At 24.4% G+C, this 8,349-nt stretch overlaps 1 long non-coding RNA gene across 1 annotated transcript; it reads left to right on the top strand.

Moving 5' to 3' along the window:
• Positions 1-6,359: 6,359 nt before the first annotated feature.
• On the top strand, positions 6,360-7,412 carry LOC101502315 (uncharacterized). The gene is made up of 2 exons (XR_012161813.1): positions 6,360-6,699; positions 7,236-7,412. It is a non-coding gene; the product is annotated as an uncharacterized lncRNA (long non-coding RNA).
• The last annotated feature ends 937 nt before the right edge of the window (positions 7,413-8,349 follow it).

Here is an 8,349-nt window from a genome sequence, read left to right as displayed (position 1 = left end):
ACATAAATTCCGTCATCGTAATTTGTAATGAACAATACACAACTAATATCTAACTAACCACCCCCAATATTCAAACTTAGTCTATAATCATTTTTAAGACATTCACTACTTATTTAATCACAATATGTCAAAAATCAATTAGTTTAGCATAATAAGCTAACACGACACAATAAATCAATTAAACACATCATATTCAACAACAACATACCACATTCAATTGTATCAAATAACATATATATCAAATATGCTTTCAAGTTCAACTAACTTCTCAAACAATATTGTATTAGTTTTACTCTCCTTAAAGAATGTCTAAATCCAAACAATATTTACTCTACACGTTTCACAAATGTTAGACATATAGAAAAACATTTAAAATATTTCGCACCTACAAGAATTACAAAAAGAAAAGCATATAACAACTCAATGACATACAATCACTTAATCTTTACAAAATTTGGGTTATAATCATCGTGAAATAAGATAAATATTTTCATATGTAGTTAAGCACACTCAAAGTCCAACTTAACTTTTGAAGTCTTACAAACAAAATTCATTTATAGAACTCATTCATTAGTTCTAGTCCTTATGAAATGAGAGAATATAGAATAAATAAGATACTATAGTACAATATCCTTATTCATTTTAAAAAAATTACTTAGAAGATCAAATATACTTAATTGAATGTTTAATTTAAGTATACATCACCAACCTAATATTTGCGTCATGTAATCAATTATTAGCATTCAACATTGATGCCACATAAGACTCCTAATCACTCAAAGTTGTATAAGAGATTAACATCTAACTATTTTCAAAATAAAATTAACAAGTATTTATAACAATAATAACAATGAGTTATTGTTGGCTCTTTTATCGATAATGAATCATCGGGGTATCCAGTTCCTCCTACTCATGTAGTCAACTACCTAAGGTAACCATAACTATAGTAATTCAAATTCAAATATGGATAATTAATAGTATCATTAACGTGGTTCAGGAGTCTGAAGGCGGCGCCACAACTCATACTCCTTACTTCAAGTTAAAAATTCACTTAATTACACGTTCACATTAATTTATTTGTAACTTACAAGTAGTAACAACAACACTTACATCAACATATAATCAATAATTCGATTGAAGCAATATAGAACTATTTCACTTTTAGATGCTCTCGACTATTCTAACTCTATACACTAATTCCCAACAATTAGAACACTTCAAACACAAATAATTTAATACTTACATAATACACATTCACATACTTAATCCAAAAATTAACACCAAAATTTTAGTTTATGTCATAAACGATGTAACTTATACTCATAGAACTCTAGCTGCTCCAAATTTATCACGATTATATTTTCTTTTGAATTTATCCTCACTTAAAGGTTACAACAAACCAAAGAAAAGATTTCCAAGCAGCAGATAAGATAAATAATTATTTACTAGAAGATACAACACGCTACCAAACCAAATTGAATGAGGTAGTACAAAAATCATTTTAAAGGTTACAATCATACTAAAAATTGATTCTATACTTAAATTATTATAAAAAGTAGCACTAGTCATTTGGCACAAAAAAAATCATTGAGAATTCAAAAAAAAAAAAATCCTTAAATTACTTTTCAATAAAATCATGTATAAATAAAACAATTATAATAAATTACATTTGTAAATACAATTAAAAATAAAATAAATTACATGTGTTATTAAAATCTATAATATTTATGAAATTGCACTTGTATTTTAATCATCAAAAACATATTTCTAAATAATTAATCTCTATAAAAATTATTATTTTCAACTTATATTTTGAAAGAAGATTTATACTGTATATATAGATAGATAGATAGATAAAAAGTTTTTTAATAAATTAACACTTCCAAAATAGTTTCAATTTATTTTCTTATTTTCTCAAATTTTACAAAACAACAAAATTGTATATTTACATACATTAAAGTAGTGCACATGACATAAAGCATAAGTCATACTTGGTTATGATAATGAATTACACTAATTGAGAAATCTACAAAATCACAACTTCTTCTCACACCAGTTTCTATCAAGCCACAAAATCGGTCTAAAGCATAACGCACCAGCAATTTTAAAGATTGTAGAGGCATTTTCTAAACTTAAAAATTGGGTACCGAAAAATGAAATCTTGTAATTAAAAAATTGGCAAAATAAATTTCAGTCTCTGTACACATACTAACCTACATGTTTCACTATACACTTATCAATCTACGTGATGCATACCATTTTGTTAGATTAATTCATATTAAAAGAAAATATGCACAAACAATATAATACTTTCTCATATTAAACTTAAATATACCTTTCGACAATGATAACACATCAACTACAATTCTACTCAAAAATATATTCGACTCATAAAATACATCGATTATAGAGTCTAAAATTTAGAAAACTTTTCAAAAAGAGTTTCACTTCCACTTTTTTGTTTGTACTATTATAAATCACAAATGAGTTGTTAAAACCTAAAATTCTAACATCATGTTAAACTCTAACGAGTTCATAATATAAGAATCAGTAAATCAATCATTTCAAAGAAATATCCCAACGCTCACTATTTAATATTCACATCCACCCCTCTAAACCAACATAACAACAAAATTTTTTTTGTTGTTGTTAAAACAACACATAGTAAAATATGATGTAAATTTTTATTTATTTTAAGTAATAAATAAAATCAGTAGTATAGAATTATTGTTATTTTATAAATCAATAAAAATTCAACTCAATTTAATTTCTTTAAAATAATCAAGAGTAAATCAAACAAAATTTATTTTTCATTTTACAAAATAAGTCAACTTTAACTCCTTCAACATGTCATATTATTTTAACTTCTAAGTTCTACCACCTCTAATATTCAAGAATTATTATTAATAATATGAATTTCCTAATAGTTCAAAATTACTGCTAACTTTCTAAATTGACTTCAAGATTAAAACTTTAATAATCATGTTATGATACTAAATGCAAGGTCTATCAATCGATAATTAGTATCAGCTCGTTTAAATTCATAATTTCAAACTTATAGTTAGCCAATCAAAAGAAAAATTTATTTCTAATTATTCACTATAACAAAAGAGCAATTAATCATAGTTAGAAACACAAGTCCAATCAAAAGGTAATTAACTCAATCATGTCAACAATTCAAATGAACTCAAATTTTAACAATTAATTTCTTATTATATTTAATCACTTAGGTAGGAACTTAGAATCCACCATGCAATTAGAGTAAGAAATTAGTGAATAGTTAACTAGTAACTTCAAAAATATGTTTAATTATACAAAAGCATATAGCACATAATGCAATAATATAACGGGAAAAAATGATAGTAAAAATAATTAGTACACAAGACAACACAATTGACTAACACTGAACCGACACTCAACCCACTCGGCTTGATTAGACAAACCTGCTCTGATACCATTAATGTGACATCCTAACCCCAAAATAGTTTATATATATATATATATATATATATAGCGGATAAAGAAAATTTGTCATACAAAAGAAAACTTTTATAATTAATTTAGAATATCACATTTCTCAAAATACAATCAGAACACTTAAAACTTTTTTCCTATAAAATAGTGCAATCTCAATAAACTTGATTTAAGTATAATTACTTAATTTAAATTAAAAAAATTTACTAGTACTTCAGGTTTTCATACAAAAAGTTGTTCCAAATTAAATAAGTAAAATACAATTTACAACATTTATTGCCGGTATCACCTATGAGAGCGGAGTTTCTCCCAAACTTGAACTTCAATACTCAATAACTTGTAACAACGATTTCGCCAACATTGGGCCAAATCAGTCAAACAAAAACAACGAAGGAAGTGAGTTTTAAAATCATGTTAATAGTATAATACAAGTAAAAAGAACACACCAACAATTTGAGATGGTTAAAAATCTAGGAACTTGTGTTTAATTGACTAGCTAAATGAGTAAAACAACATACTAAAATTTAGATGAAAACAAAGAAACTTCTCTAGAGCAGTTATTGACCACCGATGCCAAACGATAGCCTAATTTGTTGTGTTTCCTAATTTACTCCTCCTTCCATGCCGCTGTTGTAGCATCATCTATGCAGCTTTGCTTCAAATTTATTTTATGTTATTTTATTAAGACTTATACCCTTCACACACATCGTCAAAGCCCATTAGTCTCTCCATTTAATTTTTTCTCTATTACTATTTTTATTTTGCTAAAATAAAATTAATAATTATTTAATTTTATTTTTAATACCCTTCCAAACACCATTTAATTTTCAAAATTGTACTAATATTTTTTTAAATAGTCACATAAAAATACTATCATAGTTAGATAATAGTCAAAATTATAAAAATAAATAAATATAACATCAACACTTATATTAATTACTAAATTATAATAAATATATATAAAATCACAATGGCATAACAAGTATATAAAAATAAAGAAAATCAAACAGGATAACACTATTATCTCAAAATAATCATTTGTAAAATAAATAATTAAAATAAGATATATTTAAAATTAATTAAATATAATTAAATACACATTTAATATTAATCAAATGCATAAGAAAATGTCACATTAATTACCAACTCACATATACACGTAAAATCGCCTAAATCTTTTTCTCTAAAATATTTACACTAAAATACTATTGCTTTAAAGAATATATATAAAATAATAAAATAAAATATTTATTATTTATATCCCTCATTTATTCAAATATGTGCAAGATTAACACATCATAGAAAATACACATATGAAAAAATTAATCATAAAGATAATCAACATATATTCTAAAATAAATTTAGTACCAAATTAGTTATCTAAAATTCTATTTAATTAATAAAATAATTTATTATCAAATTTGGGTTACATTGTTCCACATTAGTTGGAGCAATTCATCCAGTTTTTAGGATTTAACATATTAGGTCCCACAACTTTAATTTATACATTAATATTTTATTTATATTTAGTTTTATTACAACTTAAAATATTAATTTAAATATTTCAATTAATATTATTATATATTATTTTAATTTTAATTAAAATTAAACTTAAATTTTTTATAACAATAATAAAAATTAAAAAAAAAACTAAAAGTTATAAATTTATAAAAGAGGTAACAATCATAAAATTTCTATTATTAATAAATTAAAAAGAAGCTAACAATGATAAATTATAAAATAATAATAATAACAGTCATAAATTTATTTTTATTAATAAATTAATAAAAAAGTAACGGTTATAAATGTATTTGATAACCGTTCGAGATGGTCTAAGTTCTCTAATATATTTAATACATTCCAAAACCTAATAAAAACATAGTCAAATATTTTGTTTCCTTTTTACGAATTATCTATAATAATAATAATTATCATAAACATATTTGAAAATTATTCCATTTTAGTTTAATGAGAATCTAACTTATTAATTAGTTAGCAAACAAAATAGAATCATTGACTTTTTCATATATTTTCCAGTATTTCATTGACTTTTTTCATATATCTTTCCATGTATATCATTGACTTTTTCCATATATTTTTCCATGTATATCATTGACTTTGACTTTTTTCATCAAAAATTTAATCAAAAAACAAACACTATTATATGAAACATTTCGTATTCTTTTAGGATCTTTTTTAAGCCTTTATCCCAGTAATGTAAAATATTTATACAATTAGACTCAATTCAGAGATGTTTGTCGAGATATTTTTTGAATTACTAATATAATAAAGTGGTATATCAAAATATAAATTAGCAAAGACTATTTAAACAATCCTAAACGGACAATGCATAATTATATTAATTTTAGACAACTAATGCATAATTCTTAAATTGTCACTTAAAATGTTCTTTTAATAAGAGTTTAGTTTATGTACTAAACTGTAATTTGGTTTTGTGAATACGTCCAATAAGATTTAAAATGAAGATAGTTATGTAGGTATATGTTGGGAAATAATATTATGGCATTTTAAATGGTAAGAGTATATCAACTAATGAGAGAGTAAAAATGTTAAATTTTGATAACATAACTAGTCTATATATGTACTATCGTGATTAAAAGAAAAGAATGATGTCACTTTTTTAAATTATTTGACATTTAAATAAATGTTAATCATGACCATGTCAAACGACAATATCATATAAAATATTTTTTTCAAAAATAATTGTATTATAAATCATGTTATATTTCCAAAGAAGAAAAAAATTATTAATTTTATTTTTAATATGTTGCTCTTACAAAATAAAAAATTGAACATGACACAACTGAATAGCTTTTCTATGCTTATAAATGGAGGTTGTTTTTACACTTAAATTGTCAAATAAAATTTAATATATACTAAGAGAAAACAAAATTTTTACTTTTGATAAGAGAATTATGGCAAAGAGTCATATGAAAAATATTGTCATAATTATGACATTGATTATGTTTGTTTTTGCAAAAGCTGATGATTTTCAAACACCTAAATCAACAGATAGTTTTTTCGGTCAAGTCATTTGTTTTGGAAAATGTGCTTTCAAATGTAAAAATTTAATTGCCAATCTTCAATTATATTCAGCTTGTGTTACAACTTGTGAAACAATGAATTGCCATAAGACATTATCCAAAGATGCACATGATTGTACTGCTAGTTGTGTGCACTCGAATTCCAATATAGATAATATGGGTAAGATCAAACTTTATCTCTTTTTAATTGTTTGTTTTATGAAACACATCTTATAAACTTATTGATTCAAGAGTTATATATACTTTTAGTTTCAATAGATATAATTCATCTAAGTTTTATCCCTATAAATTTTTTCCAATAGTTTAGACATCCATCAATTTCACATATTTTCAAATCAAAATTAGAACTTGCAACATAGAAATTTTAAATAGAGTGATGTTTTTGTTGAAGTTGAGAGATATTTATTTTAAGTTAATTGAATTAAAGTGATCCATGTTACAAGTATTAATTAAATAATATTAAGATATTGACTTAGGTGTCATATGGACACCATGTCCTTATCGTTGCAAGAACTTACTTGAATATTTATTTGTTTAGTAAAAAAAATGTAGAAGGAATCATTTTTAAAACTTACAATAAATTTGAAATCTTTTTGGAGTAAACTTATATATTATATATTTTGTAAGATAAAAAATTGTAGTTAATAATTGTTTAAATTAGTTTTTTTCCATGATTTTGATATTTTCTTTTTTCAGATGAGCGTGGAGTTAATGCCATCGTGAATTCATGCTTGGAAACTTGCAAGAACAATTAGTGTTTATTTGGAACAACCAATAATTCAAATAATTAATGAAGTGAGAAATTGTGTTCATTAATGTTGTAATAATGCATTTTAAATAATAAACATCTACGGAATGCCTTGTTTTCATGAATCCTTTTGATTGCTAGAGAGGCTTGGCTGTTTGGTGTGAGCTGAAACATAGATATCGTGACACTAAACATTTCTCAAACAAACTATAGTCGTACATTAAAATAAATATTTTTGTAGTCTTTTCCACTCTTTATTGTTTAGACAATTCTAATTTATTTGTGTTGATATTTCTAGTAATGGTAATTAATATTAAAAGAAAAATTAAATATTACTACTAAATATAATCAAATAATGTAATAAAAGAAAAATTATATTTTAACAATTATGCAAATAAAATATTTTGGTAGTTAATAATTTTAAACAAATTATGTTTCTGATGACCAAGGCCACAAATTTATTTTAATTTCTAAAAGTTAAATGAAAAGTGGCGAGGACCTTGGCAATTGGAAGTATTCCATGGCCATAACCCTCCAAAGTGTTAAAGCTATTTCAGCAAGTGGTTGAGTTTGAGAAGATGGAGGAGAAGTTGGAGATTGAAGATGATTTCATTGTTATGGTAAAAGAAGATAAGAAAAAGAAAAACACGAAAAAGGAAAAGAAAAAAGAAAAGATTGATGAAGTTTGAGATTCAGTCTATGCATTGTTCATCGATATCCAATTGAAAAGGACATGGAAACAACATAATTTATTTTTCAAGTTCATGGAATTTCTACCCAAAAAAAAAAAAAAAGAAAAAAAAAGGATGATGTGTTCTTTCTGTCATATTTGCCTTGACAATAGTTGAGCCGCAAGCTTATGAATTAAAAAAAAAAGTGCTTCGTGGAAGGCAACTCACGCTACAAGAAAACCTTGATTTTGTGGCGGCCAAAACTACAAAGGGAGGAAAACAGCCACAACAGACTCATTTTTTACGGCATAAGGCAGCCACAAGTAACTCAGTCACAAAGTTTTGTGGCGGTCAAAACAGTCACAAAAGCTGATTTTTTGGTTACCATTTG

This window comes from Cicer arietinum, chromosome 1, assembly GCF_000331145.2.
Source record: "Cicer arietinum cultivar CDC Frontier isolate Library 1 chromosome 1, Cicar.CDCFrontier_v2.0, whole genome shotgun sequence".
Lineage (NCBI taxonomy): Eukaryota > Viridiplantae > Streptophyta > Magnoliopsida > Fabales > Fabaceae > Cicer > Cicer arietinum.
The sequence above is the reverse complement of the archived record's forward strand: the minus strand, read 5'-3'. Positions and strand labels throughout refer to the sequence as shown.